The sequence below is a fragment of the Vigna umbellata genome, chromosome 9, assembly GCF_029865625.1.
Source record: "Vigna umbellata cultivar VRB3 chromosome 9, Vumbellata_1.0, whole genome shotgun sequence".
Taxonomy (NCBI): domain Eukaryota; kingdom Viridiplantae; phylum Streptophyta; class Magnoliopsida; order Fabales; family Fabaceae; genus Vigna; species Vigna umbellata.
Genome location: NC_142173.1, coordinates 20,832,257 through 20,856,683, shown reverse-complemented (window position 1 = coordinate 20,856,683; position 24,427 = coordinate 20,832,257). Strand labels below are relative to the sequence as shown.

Genomic DNA, 24,427 nt, shown 5'->3' with positions numbered 1-24,427 from the left:
AATGTTTATATCTAATCACTACAGGAAAAGCGTTAATTTCCGAAGGAATAATATTGACGGCCTTTGAGGCCTTCGGTAAAGTTGATTTATCGAAGGATGTACCGACGGTCATGTAAGTGGTTGATTACCGAAGGTTTTTTGAGTTTACCGAAGGCTCCATAGGCCGTCGGTACAAGCATCGACCTAGTGAAATGAAAATTTGGGATTTCCCTCTCCCATTCTCCAAATTTTAGTTTCCAGAGAAGCTTTCCCCCAATTTTTCGTCTCTCACCTCAGAACCCCCAAGCATCTTCCTCTGTCGTTCTGAAATCAAAATTAACCCCTTTTTTTCTGCAATTGATGTGTCGACGTTAGGATAGTGCCGGTGAGGAGGGTGGTGGTTGAAGGATTACATTATTCCGAGGGGGTTGTTCGAAGGTGGTGGTCGCAGCATGACGACGATGTTGTGGCGACCTCTGGACGGTGTGCTCAGAACTTGAAGGAACTTGGTTGATGGACTTGTTGGAGGGGCGCCCTCCTGGCGCCTTCACCATACCACGTGAGCTTCTTGATGCATCAACCGTGGCAGAGGCCATCAGTGTGATCTCTTGCTGGTACGAGGATAAAACTGAATGGGGACAGCGTGTCGGATGGATCTATGGATCAGTTACTGAGGATGTCGTTATTGGCTACAGGATGCACAATAGAGGATGGAAATCAGTTTATTGTGTTACCAAGCGTGATGCATTCCGTGGCACAACTCCCATAAATCTCACTGACAGACTACATCAAGTCCTAAGATGGGCAACTAGGTCGGTTGAAATATTCTTCTCAAGAAACAATGCATTTCTAGCTAGCCCAAGAATGAAGTTTCTCCAACCGATTGCATACCTTAATGTTGGAATCTATCCATTCACTTCCTTTTTCCTTATAGTCTAGTGCTTCCTCCCTGCACTCTCCCTCTTCTCAGGCCAATTCATTGTTCAAACTCTCAACATCACTTTCCTTGTTTATCTCTTGACCATCACTGTGACTTTGTGCATGCTGGCTGTGCTTGAAATCAAGTGGTCCGGCATTGAGCTGGAAGAGTGGTGGAGAAACGAGCAGTTTTGGTTGATTGGAGGAACAAGTGCACATCTAGCTGCAGTACTGCAGGGTTTGCTCAAAGTGATAGCAGGGATTGAAATCTCTTTCACCTTGACATAAAAATCTGGTGGGGATGATGTAGATGATGAGTTTGCTGATCTCTATGTTGTGAAGTGGATATCCCTTATGATACCACCAATCACAATCATGATGGTTAACCTGATAAGAATAGCAGTTGGAGTTAGCAGAACAATATACAGTGTGATACCTCAATGGAATAGCAGTTGGAGTTAGCAGAACAATATATCAGTGTAATACCTGATAGGAAAGGTTATTACTTTTTTCTAGTTTATGCATTTCATGTTCTAATCTATATTTTTATTCTTTTTATGATTAACTATGAAGTTGTAAATCATTTACCCTGCGATATCAGCCATTATGTTTTCAGCTTAATAAAAGAATATGGTCTAAAGCAACGATTATTATGTTATGCAGCAAGTGGGAGCAATGATTCTTGTCGGTCACAGGTGATTATGTTTCTTAAATTAATTTTCTTGGATTCTTGTTATAGGGGCTTCAACTTAAAGTAAGTTTGATGCTAAAAAATTATACGATTTTGAAACAATTATAACTTCAATCTGAAGTAATATTTGAAGCTCAATAAACCAAGTTATATGCTACTAAGTTGATTAAAGAAGAACCTTATGTACTCTGTTCGATACAGGAAATCCGTAAGTGTCAAAGGTCATACATTTTTCCCTGATATTTGCTACCTGCCTCTTCACCATAGCTTTACTACACCTGACCAGAGTTATCATCCTTTAATCACTGTGCATCATGCTTCATAGCTCATAACCATAATGCATTTGTTATAAGACTGTAATGTGGCATGATTACAAGGATATTTTGTATAATTGTTTTGTATTACCCCTTTAATTTCACATCTGCAGATATTTGTGTTTATTTTTAAATTTTTGGGTCTGCACCACTTGCCTTTATTTTTCACTTATTTTCTTTGAATTTTTTTCCTATGAATATATTTGGTGTACTGAGCATGAGCAGTTTTCCACATGTATAAATTACATTTCACTTTGTTGTGTATTATTATTATAAGTCATTGATCAAAATTTGTTTCATTATTGAAGCATGGGAGGATCAATTGTTGTGCATGTAGCTGCAAGAAGTTCATTGTCCACCTTGGTTGGGTTGTCGTGGATGTTGTAGAGATTGTAATCTGTAGTTATTATTACTTTCGTGATTACTTTTTTCGTCATTAGAACAAAAGTGCTGATTGTCTCAACAATTGCAGGGAACAACTATGGCTTCACTCATTCAAGAAAATTCTATCAAACAGGATGCAACATTTTTCAAGCATTGAGAAAGTTGTGAGCCCTGTCTCTGTACCTTCTTTTATTTGTGTTTCAAGTTTTGTGTTATTCTTTGTGTCTACTGTAACATCCCAACATATAGTAATTACCATAATCAGAATTAATTACATTAATCATATATAAAACAGTGCAGTCTTACAAAATCTGAACTAGCGTCTAATTGCCGAACGGCATAATCATAAAGAAATAACGAACGCTTATACAAGCAAGAGTTCAGGGACGAACGGTCTTACAAAACTATAACCGAACGTTCAAAATAACATAAATAAAACTAACTACAAACACTCGCGAGCGCTCTAAGGCTCGGCTTTAACTTCTACATCCACCAGGTTAGCGTCTTCCAAAATTTCTTCTTCTAGCACTTCTTCAAGTGACGCACCTCCATCTGCTCACATCCACACGGATGATCATTGCAATGACAGGATGAACGTACATATACAAGGCGACAACACAAGGAAACGAAAGGGTAAGCTTATATAATTTAAATTATACATCAACATATAAAATAAACATATCATTCCACGCAAGCACTCATGTAACATTATATGACTATATATATATATATATATATATATATATATATTTATGACGACCGTCCGGACTGTATGATCTGTGTAGCTACAAGCGTCCTCGCACCCGAGTGGTGTAGTAGCCGGGATATACCTAATCAGCTGCCACTCGAGGTTAGTCCGTTCTTACGTCGCCCATGTTAACTTATGGACTAAGGACCTCCTGCCATTCCCACACATGAACTACTCCTCTCTACTTGAGAATGAGTGTCACGGAATATCAGGATGGACTAAGCCTGGCTTAGCTTATCCACAGTCATACTTTACCAAATTTAACATTCAAATATATATAAGAGACGTTCCTCCATGGAACGCTCGTTCAAATCCCATACTCATAGAATCACTCAATATAGTGTTCGCATGGTAAGATCTTATAATTTATCATCATTCTCATATTTAACTTTAAGAGCATAAAAGGACGAACGTCTAAAATAAGTACTGGATGGACGAACGTGACTCTCTGTTTGGTCAGTTAAATGAAACGACTCAATTTGAAGGAGTACTGATACTTAGAAAATTTCATAATAAAGATCTTGAACCAGATTCAATATAGGAAGGATGGTTAATAATACTTAGAAATTTTCTTTGAAGGAATTTGTACATGGAAGACCGATACTAGTATTAGAACGAACGTAAGAAGGTGAATATTCAAATACTTGAACGAACGCTATTTTATCCAAGTGGTTGTTCAATAATACGAGTACTTAGTATGTGACCGAGCACTGACTATGACGAAAGCTAGGTAAATGACCGAGCATCAATTTCGACGAACGCTTGGTAGAAGGTCGAGTGCTACTCAGGACGAACGTTCGACATAAGACCGAACGCTATTTAGGACGAACGTTCGGTATCAGACCGAACGCTATTTAGGACGAACGTTCGGTATCAGACCGAACGCTATTTAGGACGAACGTTCGGTATCAGACCGAACGCTATTTAGGACGAACGTTCGGTATCAGACCGAACGCTATTTTAGGACGAACGCTTGGTATAAGACCGAACGTTTCTTAATTCCATATTATTTAATTTAAAGCATACTACAACTCTAGGCTGAGCCGAACGCTCAAGCATAGTAATTCAATGAAGGCGCTCGTTCTCAAACCGAACTCTTTCCAAATGAAAGAATTCTACTCTAAGTCTTTGTCAGAGAAACCGAACGGTATAAGACCGTACGATGACGAACGTAATTTATCATAGAGAGAATTATCATATTCAGATTTTTCCAACTATCTTAACTTTTCATTTTTCATACGATTCATACTTCATAACTTCATATCCAATATTAATCTACAGATCTTATAGAATTTATCACATTAATAACTCATACATTACATTAATCATCCATCTTCCATACATATCAAACCAACATGCGGATCAACCAAATAAGAATTCATATTCATCCATACAATCAGTATTCGTTCATGCATACTCAAACAGCCCACATACATATCTTCATAACATTCTTTCATACAACACACAAGTATAAATTAAACATATAAGCTTCCCTTACCTGGATAGCAGTGTATTCCCAAAGAGCAAGATTTAGTGCTTCCTCTAACAACTTCCTACCCTCGGTTTCGCTCAACAGTTTCCACTTAATCTAAAACACCAGAAATCGGAATAACTCAGACCTAGAACCCATGCATGCAACCAGAACTAGGGTTCGCATGAAACCAAAAGGACGAAAGCTTTAGCAATGAGGACTTACCAGTTCCGTTCCAAATTCTGTTCGGATCAGAATGACGCTCACGTCTCCAGGAACGTTTCTACGGTTCTGAAACGTGATCGGAGAAGAAGGTGATGAGTTACAGTAGAGAGAAAGTGAACTGGTTCTAGAGAGAAGTTGGAGAAAATGAAGAGTTTGGTTCTGAGGAAGAAGAAGAGTGCGTGCAGGTGAGAGAGCGTTTTTCGAAACTCAGTTTTGTTAATTTCCACGCCCAAACGAACGAGCGTCTCCTCTGCTGACACCTGCACTCTCACTTCTGACTTCCGAAACTTCTACGTGACAAGTGGCGCTCTTGCATGCAGCGTTTAGTGCGTTTTTAATGCACTGAACGTGTGGCGCGTTGCATTTATGGAAGCAGTCAGGTGACTCAGCAGTGAAATAATGACAGATTTGACAGTAATCAAGGTTTAAATTTCCGAGACTTCACATTCCACCTATCTACAAAAATTTTCGACCTCGAAAATTAAAGACTCACCCGGAAATAGATTAGGGTATAAGTCCTTCATGGCACTCTCAACTTCCCACGTTGAATCACCAGTCTTAGCGTCCCACACCATCTTCACCAAACGAACGTCCTTGCCTTTATAGTACTTGGTGCGGCTATCTTCTATACGGACTGGATGCAGCTCCAACGTTCGGTCTGGACGAAGCTGGACGTCCTCCAACTCCAGTACATGTGATGGATTCGCTATATACTTCCGAAGTTGAGAAACGTGGAAAACTGGGTGAAGGTTTGATAGTTGAGGCGGCAATGCAAGCTCGTACGCTACTGGTCCGATCTTCCTCAGAATCTGGTATGGTCCAATGAATTTGGGAGACAGCTTCTTTGGACGAACGGCTCGGCCTACACCAGTGATTGGGTTGAGTCGAAGGAACACATGATCTCCAGCAGCGAACTCCAACGGTCTTCTCCTCTTATCAGCATAAGATTTCTGCCTGCTCAAAGACGTCTTCAACCTCTCCTGAATTTGCTTGACTTTCTCGGTCGTTTGCTGGATAAGCTCGGGTCCAGTTAGCACGTTCTCTCCTTCCTTGAACCAACAAAGTGGCGTTCGACATTTTCTCCCATAAAGTGCTTCAAACGGTGCCATTCCAATGCTCGCTTGGAAACTGTTGTTATACGTGAACTCCACCAGTGGCAAGACTTCATCCCATGCGCCCAAGTGATCTAGGACGCACGTCCTCAGCAAGTCTTCTAACGTCTGGATAGTTCTTTCAGACTGGCCGTCCGTTTGTGGATGATACGCTGAACTCATTTGTAGTCTGCTCCCTAACTCACCTTGTATAGATTGCCAAAACCGAGATGTGAATCTCGTGTCTCGGTCAGAAACTATGCTTGAAGGCACTCCATGCAGACGAACGATCTCCTTAATATACAACTTAGCCAGATTCGTCATCGACATCTTCAAGTTCACGGCCAGGAAGTGGGCGCTCTTCGTTAGTCTGTCCACAATCACCCAAATCGAGTCATGATTTCTGACCGTACGTGGTAGATGGGTCACGAAATCCATGGATATGCTATCCCACTTCCATTCGGGAATTTCCAATTGCTGCAGTAGGCCGCCAGGTCTTTGGTGTTCCGTCTTCGCTCGTTGACAGGTTAGACAAGATGCCACAAAACGAGCGACATCGCTCTTCATTCCAGGCCACCAAAATGATTTCCGGAGATCTTGATACATCTTAGTCATGCCAGGGTGCATGCTAAGACGGCTGTGATGACCTTCCTCCAGAATAATTCTTTTCAGCTCGCCATCATCTGGAACGCACGTCCTACCCAGATAACGCAACATGCCATCCGTTCCCGTATTGAACCCCTTAGCTTGATCCGAACCGAGCGCGCTCAAAATCTTCACCAGCTCCTCATCCTCACGTTGCTTCACTCTAATCCGATCAAACACATCGCTAGATATTCTAAGGTTACAGCACTTGATGCTGCTCGGTTCTAACTCAAACTGTAACCTTAGATCTCTGAAACTCTCTACTAAGCTCAACTCGCGCACCATCATGGACGACACATGCACCACCTTTCTGCTAAGAGCGTCCGCTACCACGTTAGCTTTCCCAGGGTGATACAGCAGCTCAAAATCATAATCTTTCAGAAATTCTAGCCAACGCCTCTGCCTCATGTTCAAGTCCTTCTGATCAAATAAATATTTGAGGCTCTTGTGATCACTGAAGACTTGGAACGTGGATCCGTACAAGAAATGTCTCCAAATCTTCAGCGCAAAAACGACCGCTGCCAACTCCAGGTCGTGCGTTGGGTAATTCCTTTCGTGAATCCTCAACTGACGAGACGCATAAGCCACCGCTCGCTTCTCTTACATCAAAACACAACCCAAACCTTGGTGAGAGGCGTCGCAATATACTTCGAAAGGTTTAGACGCGTTTGGAATAACTAACACTGGAGCGCTCGTCAATTTCACTTTCAACTCCTGGAAACTGGCCTCACAACGATCGGTCCAGGCGAACGGCTGGTCTTTACGAGTCAACTGAGTTAGCGGCGCCACTATCTTAGCAAAACCCTCAATGAAACGTCTGTAGTAGCCCGCCAGTCCAACAAAACTACGTACCTTAGTGACCGAACGCGGACTCTCCCATTCCAGTATCGCTCGCACTTTCGCTGGATCTACCAAGATGCCTCCAGCCGACACCACATGACCCAAAAACTGAATCTCCTTCATCCAGAATTCACACTTAGACAACTTGGCATATAGCTCCTTTTCCCGTAACACTCCAAGTACAAGTCTAAGATGTTCTTCATGCTCGTCTTCGTTCTTGGAATAGATGAGAATATCATCTATGAAGACGACCACAAACTTATCCAAATAAGGCCTGAATATGCGGTTCATATATTCCATGAACACGGCTGGAGCGTTCGTTACTCCAAAAGGCATCACCACATATTCATAATGCCCATAGCGAGACCTGAATGCTGTCTTCTGGATGTCGTCCTCCTTAACCCTGATTTGATGATACCCGGATCTCAAATCTATCTTTGAGAACACTGCAGCCCCATGCAACTGATCCAGCAGGTCATCTATCCTTGGCAATGGGTATTTGTTCTTGATGGTCAGCTTATTTAATTGCCTGTAGTCTATACATAACCGAGAGCTGCCATCCTTCTTCCTTACTAACAGCACGGGCGCTCCCCAGGGTGATACGCTCGGCCTAATGAATTTCTTCTCTATCAACTCTTCAATTTGCTCCTTGAGTTCAGCTAACTCAGCAGGCGACATTCGATATGGCTGAACCGAGATAGGAGCCGCTGTCGTCACCAAATCAATGGTAAACTCCACTTCACGACGAGGGGGAAGTCCAGGTATCTCTTCCGGGAAAACGTCCGCAAATTCTTTCACAACCGATCGTCCATTGCTGTCACTAGTGGACGATCGTCCTAAATTCGCATTCCCAACTTCTCCATCTTCATGCGTCATAATGAGAAAACAGTTGGCGCCTTCCATAATGTCTTCTTTCAGTTGGCCGAGCGTCACTGAAAGAACTTCTTCTTCTTCACCAGGGAAGATTAATTCCTTCGCTCCACAATCAATAAGAATGCGATTGGCAGCCAACCAATCCATTCCTAAAATCACCTCCAACCCTTGAAGAGGTAAGCAGATAAGGCTAACCTTGAACTTACGCCCTTCCACTTCTATGGGACACTTGACGCACATAGTGGAAGTCCTAACCTCACCCGCTGCTGGTGTAGACACCACCAGATCAAACTGCATCTCGCTCACTTCTAATCCCAGCTTTTCAACACACGCCTTCGAGATGAAGGAGTGCGTTGCCCCCGAATCATACAAAGCACAACACGGTCTACCAAACAGCATGCATTCACCAATTATAAGATTACCTGAGCTCGCTGCCTCAACGCTCGTTATAGCATACACTCGCCCACTCGCTTGGGCTCGTCCACCCCTTGGCTGATTCCTTCCAGCGGTCGGTGGTCTCATTACTGCTCGCCCACTCATATTGCACTCGTGATCCAAGTGCCCATTCCTTCCGCAACGGTTGCAGTGCTTTCCTCCCACTAACTGAGGGCACGAAGACCTATAATGCGGTCCTCCGCACCGGAAACAAACCACACTTCCCTGTCCAGATTGTCCGACAGGGACTACTGCTTGAGATCCGCTCGTTTGAGAAGGCTGGTTTGGACGAGCGTATGGAGGTCTCCTCTGAACAGTTCCTCCTCTGGACACGATCGGTCCCCTACTCACCTGTTGCTGCCTCTTCAACCGTTCCGCCTCTGCCATATTCTTCTCCAAAACCTTGGCTCGCTCAACCATAGCAGGAAACGACCGGATACATAAACTTGAGATCAATACTTTCAGGTCACTCCTCAGCCCATTCTCAAATTTCCTGCACTGCCACTCCTCACTGGTGGCCATCGTGTTGAACCTCAGAAGATGTTTAAAGGTGTTGGTATACTCCGACACTGACTTTGCCCCTTGTGACAGTTGAAGAAACTCAACTTCCTTAGCGTAACGAACGCTATCTGGGAAGTACTCCTCATAAAATTTGCCTCTGAAGACCGCCCAGGTGATGGGATTCTGAGCGTCCGTTAAGATGGCTTTCATACTCGTCCACCAGTGGCTAGCTTCACCAGTCAACAAGTACTCTGTAAAAGCCAAGCGGCTCTCATCTGGACACCTCTTAGCATCGTAAATACGCTCCATGTCTCTCAGCCACTGGTCCGCCTCATCAGGAAGGCATTTTCCACTGAATTTAGCCGGATGATGTTGGAGGAAACTCTCCAAACTCCATTCAGCTGCAGGCGGGGCAACGTTGGAAGAAGACGCTCCCGGGGTGTGTCTTGTAGCAGCTAAGATCTCCATTAATTGTCTTTGCGTCGTCTCAGAATTGGCACGAGAGGCCTCCAAACTCTGCATAGCGGCCTGGTTTTGCTGCATCAGAGTGGCGTTCTGTTCCAGTAAAGTTGTGTTTTGTTGATGCAGCCTTTCAACCACGGTTTCCAACAACCTAGTGTTGCTGGACGTATCGGACTCATTCGGTTGAGGAGGAGGAGGAAGTCTAGGCGCCATTAGTTCTCTGGATCAGAGAAAAACGAGCGTTAGTAATGTTCAAGAGTTAAAACAATAACTCATTAACACATAATAAGCACACAGCAAAAACGTAGTGCACTCATAACCTACAGTGTTCCTTAAAAGGACAAAACTGCTCTGATACCACTAATGTAACATCCCAACATATAGTAATTACCATAATCAGAATTAATTACATTAATCATATATAAAACAGTGCAGTCTTACAAAATCTGAACTAGCGTCTAATTGCCGAACGGCATAATCATAAAGAAATAACGAACGCTTATACAAGCAAGAGTTCAGGGACGAACGGTCTTACAAAACTATAACCGAACGTTCAAAATAACATAAATAAAACTAACTACAAACACTCGCGAGCGCTCTAAGGCTCGGCTTTAACTTCTACATCCACCAGGTTAGCGTCTTCCAAAATTTCTTCTTCTAGCACTTCTTCAAGTGACGCACCTCCATCTGCTCACATCCACACGGATGATCATTGCAATGACAGGACGAACGTACATATACAAGGCGACAACACAAGGAAACGAAAGGGTAAGCTTATATAATTTAAATTATACATCAACATATAAAATAAACATATCATTCCACGCAAGCACTCATGTAACATTATATGACTATATATATATATATATATATATATATATATATATATATTTATGACGACCGTCCGGACTGTATGATCTGTGTAGCTACAAGCGTCCTCGCACCCGAGTGGTGTAGTAGCCGGGATATACCTAATCAGCTGCCACTCGAGGTTAGTCCGTTCTTACGTCGCCCATGTTAACTTATGGACTAAGGACCTCCTGCCATTCCCACACATGAACTACTCCTCTCTACTTGAGAATGAGTGTCACGGAATATCAGGATGGACCAAGCCTGGCTTAGCTTATCCACAGTCATACTTTACCAAATTTAACATTCAAATATATATAAGAGACGTTCCTCCATGGAACGCTCGTTCAAATCCCATACTCATAGAATCACTCAATATAGTGTTCGCATGGTAAGATCTTATAATTTATCATCATTCTCATATTTAACTTTAAGAGCATAAAAGGACGAACGTCTAAAATAAGTACTGGATGGACGAACGTGACTCTCTGTTTGGTCAGTTAAATGAAACGACTCAATTTGAAGGAGTACTGATACTTAGAAAATTTCATAATAAAGATCTTGAACCAGATTCAATATAGGAAGGATGGTTAATAATACTTAGAAATTTTCTTTGAAGGAATTTGTACATGGAAGACCGATACTAGTATTAGAACGAACGTAAGAAGGTGAATATTCAAATACTTGAACGAACGCTATTTTATCCAAGTGGTTGTTCAATAATACGAGTACTTAGTATGTGACCGAGCACTGACTATGACGAAAGCTAGGTAAATGACCGAGCATCAATTTCGACGAACGCTTGGTAGAAGGTCGAGTGCTACTCAGGACGAACGTTCGACATAAGACCGAACGCTATTTAGGACGAACGTTCGGTATCAGACCGAACGCTATTTAGGACGAACATTCGGTATCAGACCGAACGCTATTTAGGACGAACGTTCGGTATCAGACCGAACGCTATTTAGGACGAACGTTCGGTATCAGACCGAACGCTATTTTAGGACGAACGCTTGGTATAAGACCGAACGTTTCTTAATTCCATATTATTTAATTTAAAGCATACTACAACTCTAGGCTGAGCCGAACGCTCAAGCATAGTAATTCAATGAAGGCGCTCGTTCTCAAACCGAACTCTTTCCAAATGAAAGAATTCTACTCTAAGTCTTTGTCAGAGAAACCGAACGGTATAAGACCGTACGATGACGAACGTAATTTATCATAGAGAGAATTATCATATTCAGATTTTTCCAACTATCTTAACTTTTCATTTTTCATACGATTCATACTTCATAACTTCATATCCAATATTAATCTACAGATCTTATAGAATTTATCACATTAATAACTCATACATTACATTAATCATCCATCTTCCATACATATCAAACCAACATGCGGATCAACCAAATAAGAATTCATATTCATCCATACAATCAGTATTCGTTCATGCATACTCAAACAGCCCACATACATATCTTCATAACATTCTTTCATACAACACACAAGTATAAATTAAACATATAAGCTTCCCTTACCTGGATAGCAGTGTATTCCCAAAGAGCAAGATTTAGTGCTTCCTCTAACAACTTCCTACCCTCGGTTTCGCTCAACAGTTTCCACTTAATCTAAAACACCAGAAATCGGAATAACTCAGACCTAGAACCCATGCATGCAACCAGAACTAGGGTTCGCATGAAACCAAAAGGACGAAAGCTTTAGCAATGAGGACTTACCAGTTCCGTTCCAAATTCTGTTCGGATCAGAATGACGCTCACGTCTCCAGGAACGTTTCTACGGTTCTGAAACGTGATCGGAGAAGAAGGTGATGAGTGATGAGTCAATATTTTCTCAATTTCACTTAGCTTATTGTACCGAATTTAATCAGGGAATTGTGCTTAAATATCCAGTATTTTCCCATTTTTCTTAATTGTGCTTAATTTGATCGGAAATTCAAATTTTAATTAATTTGAATTATTTGAGCTAATTATTTGCATTATTAATTGTAGGGAAATTTTTGGAAATATAATTTGAGACATTTGGAGGTGAAAAGAAATACCACATCAAATATATTTTAAAATAAAATGAAAGAGAGGTGTGGGTTTAAATTTTTGATGCACATGGGAGTGGTGTATGCATTGAAGAGGGGAGTGACGTCCAGCAAATTCAAGAAGCCAGCAGCAGCAACACGCGTGAAGCAGCATGTGGTGGCAAAAGAAAAGCTGGTCCAGCAGCTTTGAATTGGTACAGCAGCCCACATTGAATCATACGTACGCTGGGAGGTGCACACGGCAGCAGGCCAACCCCATCTTCTTTCATTTTCCAGCAGCTAGCATAAAAGTGGTGTGACGGTGAGAAAAAAAAGTTCTTGGTCCAACAAGCAGCGGGTGCATCCAGCAACTTGAGAGGTCCAGGAGGTGCAAAGAGAAATTAAAGAGCACGAAAGAAGGGTTACGCACACGGAAAGGTCCAGCGACTACAGTAAAAAAAGAAGCAGAGTTCCAGCCGCCACGGAGCAGTTTTTTTTGGTTTTCTTGGCTTTAAAGAAAAGGAGAAGAGAGCTTCATTTTTTTTGGCAGCAGCACGTTGAGAGAATGGAAGGCTACGACTGAAGAAAAGAATGGTGCTGGAATGAAGAGCATGGAGTTTTGTTTGGAGGGTGCCTCGGCCTGAATCAGAACAGCAGCCGCCACCTTCTCAGATTTCTGTTTTCTGGCTTTGCTTTTGAATGTTTCTCGGAGAGTTTGGAGGGAGAGAAGGAAGCACACTGTCATGGTTTGAAAGAAAGAGCACACGGCCCCCTTCCCCACCTTTTGGATTCACTTTATTTGTTGTTAGAGGTTGAAGCAAATTGACTCATTTTATTTTTATTCTACTGTCCAAGCATTTATTTTTTTTGTGTGTTGTTCGGTGATGAATGGTTGTTTAATTTTGCATTGAATGAAAAGTGCATTTAATTTAGTTGAAAGCGTGCACAATGTTATGGTCTGGATGGAATCTTTCATTTCACTATTTCTTTTAGAAAGTAAGCATTATTGGAGTGCTGCACGGTGATAGACATCAACTTAAGCTTTTGGACAGTGAGTGGTCATGAATGAAGAAGCATATTTCATTGGATTAAAATTGGAAAAGAGAGTTGTCACGGGAAAGAATGGTACATGCGGTGATGAGTAAAAAAAAATGGAAGTTAGATGAGTAGGTGTCACGGTTTTAAGAAGGTGTGCATGGAAGTGGAGCCCTTTTTTTTTTTTTTTTTTTCTCTACTGCTCTGAGGAAGCAAGCAAAATGGTACTAATAGTTGCTCCAATGTTCATTACTTTATTTTAATGGAATTGAATTCTTGTTGGAAGAATATGCCGTGTGATACCACGTGAAGAAGCCATAAACTTTTGTATTAGAATAGAATTTTCATTTTGGTTTCATATGGAATGTGTTAGAGTTAAAGTGGTTGAATGTAGAAAGTGAATAGGTAGGCTACGGTTTTGGATGAGAGAAACAATTTCCTATTCTATTTTTTTTATTTATTTATTTGAATTTTTACTGTTCCAATTTAATTTTCACTGTGTTAATTTCATTTTACTGTTTTAGAATTTACTTCGCCGTTTTTAATTCAGTCGTGTTTAATTTTCAGTCAGTTTAATTTAAATTTTACCGCAACCAAAAAAATCACAAAACCCCCCTTTTTCCGTGTGTGATCTGAGATTGAACCGCAATATTGGTCCTTGTGAGACGACCTAGGAGTCAATGCCTAGTCTATACTGCATTCTTTTATGCACAACTTTTGTGGGAGGTGCGACCCTCTCATCAAAATGGCGCCGTTGCCGGGGACCAACGGTTCAGTCTTAGGTCTTTTTGTTGTGTTTGTGTGTGTTGTGTTTTATCTTGTGTTGTGATGTGATGTAATGTGATGTTTTGTTTTGTGTGTGCGTGTTGCATGTATAAATGTGTTGTGTTTAATTTGTTTCGTGATTTTTAGTATTCTTCTTTTTCCATGTCTACCTATTTTGATTTCGTGAACACTGCTTGTTTTGCTAGTGCCTCTGATTATGATTCTCCTTCTGCATGTTACTCTGATTGTAATTCATATTATGCTGATTTCTATGTTGAGAACAATATGACTCATCCTCTAATTTCTGAGAGTGCTCTTTGTGAGCCGGTTTCACTTAAAGAGGATGATCTTCATTGCGATCTCACCCCTGGACTGATACATTTGCTGCCTAAGTTTCATGGTTTTGCAGGAGAATGCCCACACAGACATTTGGAGGAGCTCCACATCATGTGCTCTTCAATGAAGCCTCCAGATGTCCCTCTTGATTACATTTTCTTGAGCGCATTTCCGCATTCATTACAAGGAGCAACTAAGGATTGGAAAGACTCTCTTCCTCTGAGATCCGTTACCGATTGGGGATATCTTGAGCATCAGTTTCTGAGCAAATTTTCCCCTGTGCAATATGCTTACAGCAACGGTCTTGGATGGAATAACCCTACCTTGGGATGGTATGATGCTCCACAGCATCAATATCAAGAACCACCATTCCAGAGTACTTTTATGCCTCCACCAGTCCAGCAATACGAGAGTCAGCAGTATAGTGCTCCTGCCGAAATAGCTCCTCAGCCTTCTACTTCTGAGCCTACATTGAAGGAGTTGTTGGAGCAGATGACCATGCAAAACCTTCAGTTTCGGCAAGAGAACATGCAGTTCCAGCAAGAAATAGGAGCTGCCATTCAGAGTATGACTGATCAGATAGGGCAGATGGCCACTCAACTCACTAAGGAACAGTCTCAAGATTCAGAGTTACCATTTCAGACTGTTCAGATTCCAGATGATGATGATAGTGGCATCAACATAGAAGATGGGGAGAAGAGTCATGAACTTACTATTGTGCCATCTACTTTCCCATCATCCTATGTCCCTACTCTTGCACCTGAGGAGAGTGATGAGTATTTTGAGGAGCAGGCAGAAATAAGCAGTAACCCTGAACCAGGTAGACCACCTTCATCTTCCCACACTTTAGCAATCTTCAAGGAAGAGGAGGTAAGCATACCTCAATTTGATTATGTTGATGATTATGTGGTTGAGAGGTATGCTGATGATTGTATTGTTGTTGAGTCTGATTTTAATTTCCCCTCTATGCATGATGAGAACCAATTTTTGCTGTCGCATCCGAATGTTTATTCTCCATGCATTGAACATGAATATGAGTCTGTAGTTGATATTGCTTGTGATTTTGAAATTGATTCATGTTCTGAGGATGTATCTGAGGTTCAGTCTGATAAATTGGGATTGGGTGTTATACCTCTGCATGTCATTTCTTTGGAGCCACATTGCACTAACCATGTTGCAGGAGGTACACATGAATTTGACCAACATGCACCCACAGTGGAAGGAAAAGGTGCTTACATACACACTAGTTTCAACATCAATAGGCACCAGCTGAACCCGCTCATCAACAATCACATCTTCTTAGATCCAGTTGTGGAAGACATTTCCCTGCTTGATCAAATATGGAGGATGAAGCAATTTTTCCTCAAAACTTCCTGGCTGGATCCAACGGTGGAAGACATCTCCCTGCAAGTCCAAAATTGGCAACTGCCACCATGATCAGGGGAGTTTTCTTTCTCTCTTCTCCTCCTTTTCCTACTTTTATTGCACTTGTCTATGATGTGTTGATTGTTCTGATTTCTGATCTTATGCTTATGACACATTGAGGACACTGTGTGGTTTAAGTGTGGTCTATTGGGGGAGATTCTGATTTTTCTTTGTTAGTTTTTGTTTTCCGTGTTAAATTTTTTTTTCTTTTCTAGGTAGTTTTTGTTGTGTCTTGTGTACAGTTTTGCATGCTTTTCGTAAATTCTGGATTGTGGTTAGGTTGTCAGTTTTCCTTCACTTCATTGATACTCTGAGATGTTGGATTCCTTGCTTTTCTTTGCTTGGAAGATGATTATGATGTTTGAGAGGTTGAATTGATTGTGACAATTACCCTGTGTGAGATTTGAGCCACTTGATGTTCTTTCTTGTGTGTGATATGTCTCTTGATTGCTTGCACATATGCCTTGGCTTGACTCTTGTTGAAAATTCTTGATTGATATGCATGTTTGGAAGTGATAAAGGCATTTTTGTTCTTGAGCCTCTCTAGCCAAATAAGCTTACCTTGCTCTAATCCTTTGAAAACCCTTTTTGAGCCTATACTTTCCCCCATTTCTTTGTTTTGAATGCTCATACACTAGCCCTAAGTGAAAAACCATGATTACCTTAACCTTAGGGAATTTTGGAGCTTTGGAAGTGTTTTGGGAACAAGTGTGGTCTCCTTGGGGATTCTGATGAGTTGGCTAGTTGGTTCCTCTTCTTGTTTTGTTTTGGTAAATATATGTGTATCTTGTCTTTTACAATTTTGTTTTGAAAAGAGGGAAAAGAAAAGAGATAGGATGAAAAAAAAAAAGTAGAGAAAAATGAGAAAAATAAAAAAAAAATTTGTGAATAATGGAATCAAGAAGAGGATGGAATTAGAGGTTGTGGGTGTGTTTGAATGTGTTTACACTTGTTCCCCATTGCTCCTCTGTTCCTTATGGTTTGTAGTTTCTTATCCAGATATATCCTCCCTTGTCCTTGGCCCCATTACAACCATGAAAAGACCTTTTGATTTGAACATGCGTATGTGCTTGAGTGTTGATATTAGAGGCTTGCCAAGTCTGTTTGTGATTGCTTTCTTGAGTGCATTGAGTGACATTGATTTACCTTAAACACTTGAGAGAAACACTGATTGTGTGCATCTGTGATGTTCTGTTGTTTTTGATTCACCTCTTGAGCTGATTAATCATTTTGCCATGTCTTGAATTGCTTGGATGATTTCATGAGTATCTGCTTTCTCTGATTGATTCTGTGTTGGATATTGTCTACTTCCTTTCTTGGTCCAGATTCCTGGAGAACTGTGTAATTCTGTTTTTGTTCCTGTTTTGGAGTCTTTGTTGTCTGTCTGTCGAGTCTGTGTCACCTCCCTGATGTTTGAGTAGTTCCCTGGTTTTCGTCTTGATTTTGCCCAGGAGTGCAAAAGACTAAGTGTGGTCTATTTTGATGAGTCAATATTTTCTCAATTTCACTTAGCTTATTGTACCGAATTTAATCAGGGAATTGTGCTTAAATATCCAGTATTTTCCCATTTTTCTTAATTGTGCTTAATTTGATCGGAAATTCAAATTTTAATTAATTTGAATTATTTGAGCTAATTATTTGCATTATTAATTGTAGGGAAATTTTTGGAAATATAATTTGAGACATTTGGAGGTGAAAAGAAATACCACATCAAATATATTTTAAAATAAAATGAAAGAGAGGTGTGGGTTTAAATTTTTGATGCACATGGGAGTGGTGTATGCATTGAAGAGGGGAGTGACGTCCAGCAAATTCAAGAAGCCAGCAGCAGCAACACGCGTGAAGCAGCATGTGGTGGCAAAAGAAAAGCTGGTCCAGCAGCTTTGAATTGGTACAGCAGCCCACATTGAATCATACGTACGCTGGGAGGTGCACACGGCAGCAGGCCAACCCCATCTTCTTTCATTTTCCAGCAGCTAGCATAAAAGTGGTGTGACGGTGAGAAAAAAAAGTTCTTGGTCCAGCAAGCAGCGGGTGCATCCAGCAACTTGAGAGGTCCAGGAGGTGCAAAGAGAAATTAAAGAGCACGAAAGAAGGGTTACGCACACGGAAAGGTCCAGCGACTACAGTAAAAAAAGAAGCAGAGTTCCAGCCGCCACGGAGCAGTTTTTTTTGGTTTTCTTGGCTTTAAAGAAAAGGAGAAGAGAGCTTCATTTTTTTTGGCAGCAGCACGTTGAGAGAATGGAAGGCTACGGCTGAAGAAAAGAATGGTGCTGGAATGAAGAGCATGGAGTTTTGTTTGGAGGGTGCCTCGGCCTGAATCAGAACAGCAGCCGCCACCTTCTCAGATTTCTGTTTTCTGGCTTTGCTTTTGAATGTTTCTCGGAGAGTTTGGAGGGAGAGAAGGAAGCACACTGTCATGGTTTGAAAGAAAGAGCACACGGCCCCCTTCCCCACCTTTTGGATTCACTTTATTTGTTGTTAGAGGTTGAAGCAAATTGACTCATTTTATTTTTATTCTACTGTCCAAGCATTTATTTTTTTTGTGTGTTGTTCGGTGATGAATGGTTGTTTAATTTTGCATTGAATGAAAAGTGCATTTAATTTAGTTGAAAGCGTGCACAATGTTATGGTCTGGATGGAATCTTTCATTTCACTATTTCTTTTAGAAAGTAAGCATTATTGGAGTGCTGCACGGTGATAGACATCAACTTAAGCTTTTGGACAGTGAGTGGTCATGAATGAAGAAGCATATTTCATTGGATTAAAATTGGAAAAGAGAGTTGTCACGGGAAAGAATGGTACATGCGGTGATGAGTAAAAAAAAAATGGAAGTTAGATGAGTAGGTGTCACGGTTTTAAGAAGGTGTGCATGGAAGTGGAGCCCTTTTTTTTTTTTTTTTTCTCTACTGCTCCGAGGAAGCAAGCAAAATGGTACTAATAGTTGCTCCAATGTTCATTACTTTATTTTAATGGAATTGAATTCTTGTTGGAAGAATATGCCGTGTGATACCACGTGAAGAAGCCATAAACTTTTGTATTAGAATAGAATTTTCATTTTGGTTTCATATGGAATGTGTTAGAGTTAAAGTGGTTGAATGTAGAAAGTGAATAGGTAGGCTACGGTTTTGGATGAGAGAAACAATTTCCTATTCTATTTTTTTTTATTTATTTATTTGAATTTTTACTGTTCCAATTTAATTTTCACTGTGTTAATTTCATTTTACTGTTTTAGAATTTACTTCGCCGTTTTTAATTCAGTCGTGTTTAATTTTCAGTCAGTTTAATTTAAATTTTACCGCAACCAAAAAAATCACAAAACCCCCCTTTTTCCGTGTGTGATCTGAGATTGAACCGCAATATTGGTCCTTGTGAGACGACCTAGGAGTCAATGCCTAGTCTATACTGCATTCTTTTATGCACAACTTTTGTGGGAGGTGCGACCCTCTCATCAATGAGTTACAGTAGAGAGAAAGTGAACTGGTTCTAGAGAGAAGTTGGAGAAAATGAAGAGTTTGGTTCTGAGGAAGAAGAAGAGTGCGTGCAGGTGAGAGAGCGTTTTTCGAAACTCAGTTTTGTTAATTTCCACGCCCAAACGAACGAGCGTCTCCTCTGCTGACACCTGCACTCTCACTTCTGACTTCCGAAACTTCTACGTGACAAGTGGCGCTCTTGCATGCAGCGTTTAGTGCGTTTTTAATGCACTGAACGTGTGGCGCGTTGCATTTATGGAAGCAGTCAGGTGACTCAGCAGTGAAATAATGACAGATTTGACAGTAATCAAGGTTTAAATTTCCGAGACTTCACATCTACTGTTTCTGATTATGATCTTTTTTAGTTTCTTTTCGTTGTCATTATTAAAGTAGTCTTTAAAAACTATAAATTTATAATAAACTTATTGTACATTGTAAATAAATATAATTGTAAAGTGAACAATTAGTAAATCTTGAACTCTAAAGAGTTTTAGTTTCCTTTGAATATTTGACAGTAAGCAAATGTTATATCCAAGAGCTTCCTGCGTTTCCATAATTTCTTCCTGTATGCATCAGTACACTTAAAAATTCTAATTTTATCCTTTATTTTATAAATCTCCCATCATGTTTAAATTATAGTGTTTTTAAATTATATTGTCTTTAAAAAATTAAACATTTTTTTTTGACAATTCTGTATTTCTCGACTTAATAACTTTTTATATAATATCATATTATAGATATATTGGTAATATTTATACCGTTACTTCTCATATTGGATGAAAAAAATGTACATTTCCAGCAATATGGTAATTTTCTCCCAATACCTATGACTTCTACTTACATTTATACTTTATGGTTTGCAGGTGTGTGGCACCTTGATCAAAGTCTGCTTCATCATGCCGCTTGAACTTGGATAGTCTTTATTATTAGTTCTCGTTTATATTTGCTCTTAGAATTTAAATGTTTTTCCTATGTACTGAGATGTGAAAACTTGTAGTGTTGTAGTGTTGTGGCAACAAGTATCTTATGTAAAAGACTACTAACATATTATGCAATATAATTTGATATCTCCTTTTCAATTATCCTTCTCCAATAGAAATATCAGTGGTTAGTTTGACTTGATGTCATGAAAAATTTCATAAACTGCACCACAATGCAGGAGAGTAATAAAAAATCACACGAAATTAGCACCAAAGCAGATCATAAACTGCACCATAATTGGTTACTGGACAGCGGAAAATTCGCTCTTCGGAAATTACCGAAGGCTTTTGCCCTTCAGTAATTACCGAGGGCTTTTGGCCCTCGGTAATTACCGAAGAGCAAAAGCCCTCGGTAAATGTTAGCGACAAGGGATTTACCGAGGGCTCTTTGGCCGTCGATAAGCCTTCGGTAATTACCTTTTACCGACGGTTTTGGGCTGTTTCCGAGGGCTTCTGTCCTTCGGTAATGCCCTTCTTTTTTGTAGTGAATGTTTACGTGCACTTCTAGATTCACCTAGTATCATTAGAAGAAAATTACCGGCGGTTTTGTTTAACCCCGCTTATTTCCGGCGATTTTAGTAAAACCCCTATTAATACCGGCAGTTTTAGTAAAACCCCCGCTAATACCGACGGTTTTTCAAAACCCCCGCTAATTGCTGAGGTTTTTTAAAAAATCGCCGGTAATTACTTAGCGACGCAGGTTTTCCAAACGGTTTTCCTAACCGCAGGTAACGTATTTTCTAGGGGTTAAAACCGCCAGAAACGAAAAATATAACCCCCGGTAAAAATCTAATTTTTTTTGTAGTGTTTAGTTTTTGTTTATTATTATAATGTAAAATATTTTTTTGATGATTTCTTATATAATTATTTTTATTTTATAAATTTCTTTTTCATAAGTCTAATTTTACCAACACAATTTTATAAAGATGCATGCTTACTAATATATTAATCTCATGTCCTTGTCATAAATATTGCTTACATATTATCCAATATATATAACAGTTCATAAGATAATATATTTACGTCAGATTTCATTAGAATTTAGAAAAAGGAAATAAATAGGCATTTGAAATATTTTTAAATTTAAGTTTTTTTTATATAATTCTTTCACTTTTATCCAAATGTTATTTTGGTAATTTTAATTTAAAATTTATATAATGATAATTTTTTTCTAAATATTTTATACTAAAGAAATGATAGTACATTGTTTTTATATTGAGTGTATGATAAAATTATGTTTCCTTTATTCTGAATTTTACTTGTCACGCCTCATTTATTAAGGTGCTGAGTCACCACTGTGATTTCATTAATACACCACACCCCACGTGCGGTGCCATTAATGTGCACTCACATTCTCTGAATCCCTCTGACATGTGTCAATTCGGAAGGTTCTGAATGCAGTAGTGGAAGCCAGGTGTCAGCGCAAGAGATAACGTCCGTTTGACTATGGGAAGGGAATTAATTTTTCTGAAACACTTTTCCCTTCTCTGCGCACACCTTCATCTTCCTCAGAAATTCAAACCTCCATTTTCTCCTCTTCTCTCTAGAACCTTTCTTCTTCTCTCTTCTGCAACTCACCATCCTCTTCTCCGATCACATTTCAGAAAACGCAGAAACCTTCCCTGCACCGTGAGCTTCATTTTGAACCGAACGGTTTTGGGTTCTGAAACGGGTAAGTTGTACGTCCTCAACTACTCTTCATTTTCAACATGCAAGTCTCATTCTGAATTTGCATGCACCTTCTCTGAACCAATATTGGTTTTCTGTAATTTTTAGTTTAAGGAGTTTTGGGTTGAACGTTAAGGGTAGAAGAGTGTACTGGAATCTGGTTTTCATTCTGAAGAACGAACGCACATTCCGGGTAAGGGAAGCTTATTAGAATTTAATTCGCATGATTTTTGTACTGCATGTGCGTTATGTGATGTTGGAAAATATGAATTTATGATATTGAACTTTTGAGTTTATGAATATGATTCTGATATGATATGAGAAAACGATGCATGTATGTACTGGAAATTATATGCTAGGTGTATGAATGTTCTGTAAAAGTTGTATGTGATACAATTTTGATATTTGATGTTAGTATATGATTTTGATTAAAAGCTTGAGAAGTATGGAAAATACCATAGTATGATTGATTAAATGACTGTAAGATTATACTGGAAAATGAGTTACTGTAAAAGAGGAATTTATATGAAAAGTGCGTGAAATTGAACGTTCGTTATCGATACGGTCATTTACCGTTCGGTATTATCAGTAAATTCTTGTATTAGTCGGACCCCTTTCATTTGGAAAGGACTCCCTTTGAGGACGAACGCCCTCTTCTATAGTTTTACGTTTGAGCAGTTGGCCAGACGTACACTTCATGAGTGTGGCGTGAGAATTGAGAAGCTTGATAACATCCTTTTGAACACTTAGTCAAATTATAAGACATAAATTTTAAGTATCTTATCTTATAGAAATCCCAAACTTCTTTGATTTAGAATCTGTGAAAGTTCCCTACCTAAAAGCGTACGTCCTGAAGTGGCGCTCGGTCTTAGACCGAACGTTCGTCCTAAAATTGTAAATGTTAAGTAGCGCTCGGTCTGATACCGAACGCTCGTCCAAATGTGTATGTGATAAAGAACGCTCGGTCATATACCGAACGTTCGTTCCTTCTTTAATTATCAACGAAACGGTAATAGCATTCGTCCTGAATTCTCCTAGCGTTCGTCCTTGTATTTAAATAGCGTTCGACCAAAAGTTCTAGTGACGTTCGTCCAAGACTTCAGTGACGTTCGTCCAAAAGTTTCATTTTAGCGCTCGGTCATTGACTGGCGGTTGTCTCTTGAATTAAATCGTGTTCGGAATTCTTATCTAAACAATTTGTGATATATCTATCCATTTGATTAGTTCCAGAGTTATTGAATCTAAATTATTCTAAGTAAATTCCTGATCATTCTAAATTCAGTTCATCTAACTGATTCAAGTTCATGAACGAGCCTTCTTGGTATTGTATTAACGTTCGTCCTCTATTACAAAGAGGGCTGGACGTTCGTTCTTTTATGGAAGTAAAACTAATAATGAAAGTGCGAATAAGATGAAAGATGAAGATGTGCGAACACCATGAGAAATGAAATTGTGATTGTTGGTTTTGAACGAGCGTTCCAGGGAGGAACGACTCTTGGTTGGAAATTGAGATTTGTAAGTATGAACGTGGTAAGCTTAGATGGTGGTTCATCCTGATATTCCGTGAGTGCTCGTTCTCAAGTAGAGATGAGTATGTCATGCGTGGGAATGGCAGGAGGTCTAGTCCATAACTGTAACTTGGACAGAACAGACTAACCTTAGGTGGTTACTGATGAGCATTCCAGTTACCCCACCTGAGTGCACGGACGCCTTAGCTACACAGGATTCATACAGTCCGGACGGTCGGTCTAGTATCAGGATTTGGATGGAATTATTGTATGAATTGAATGTATATGTTTGTGAATTTACTTGCTGTATTTGATAAGTATGAAATATCTGTTTGAATTGAATTAAATTCAATAAGCTTACCCTTGCATTTCCATTGTGTTGTCTGTCTATGTATATCCGTCTTGTCAAATGCAATGATCATCCGTATGGATGTGAGCAGATGGAGATGCTTCCCTGGAGCAAGCGCTTGAAGAAGAAATCCTAGTTGAAGAAAATCTAGTAGATGTGGAAGTGAAGGCCGAACAGTGAAGGCGTTCGGTTTTTAGTTAGTTTGAGTTATTAGAGCGAGTGGCTGTGAGCGAGCGTTCTTCTTCTGATTGTAAATATTAGGACGTTCGGTCATTGTTTTGTAAACCGTTCGTCGTTATGCTTTCGTGAACGCTCGTCATTTTGTGTGTATACGTAAGGCCGTTCGACCATTTTTGCACACTGCTCTATTTAATTGTAAAACTGTTTTATCATATTAATACATGTTAATATTCTATTATATAGTTGCTGACTG

General features: G+C 39.9%; 2 pseudogenes; one reads left to right on the top strand and one right to left on the bottom strand.

Moving 5' to 3' along the window:
* Positions 1–28: 28 nt before the first annotated feature.
* Positions 29–1,573, top strand: LOC148192894 (cellulose synthase-like protein D3 pseudogene; annotated as a pseudogene).
* On the bottom strand, positions 1,227–13,200 carry LOC148192893 (uncharacterized; annotated as a pseudogene).
* Positions 13,201–24,427: the final 11,227 nt, after the last annotated feature.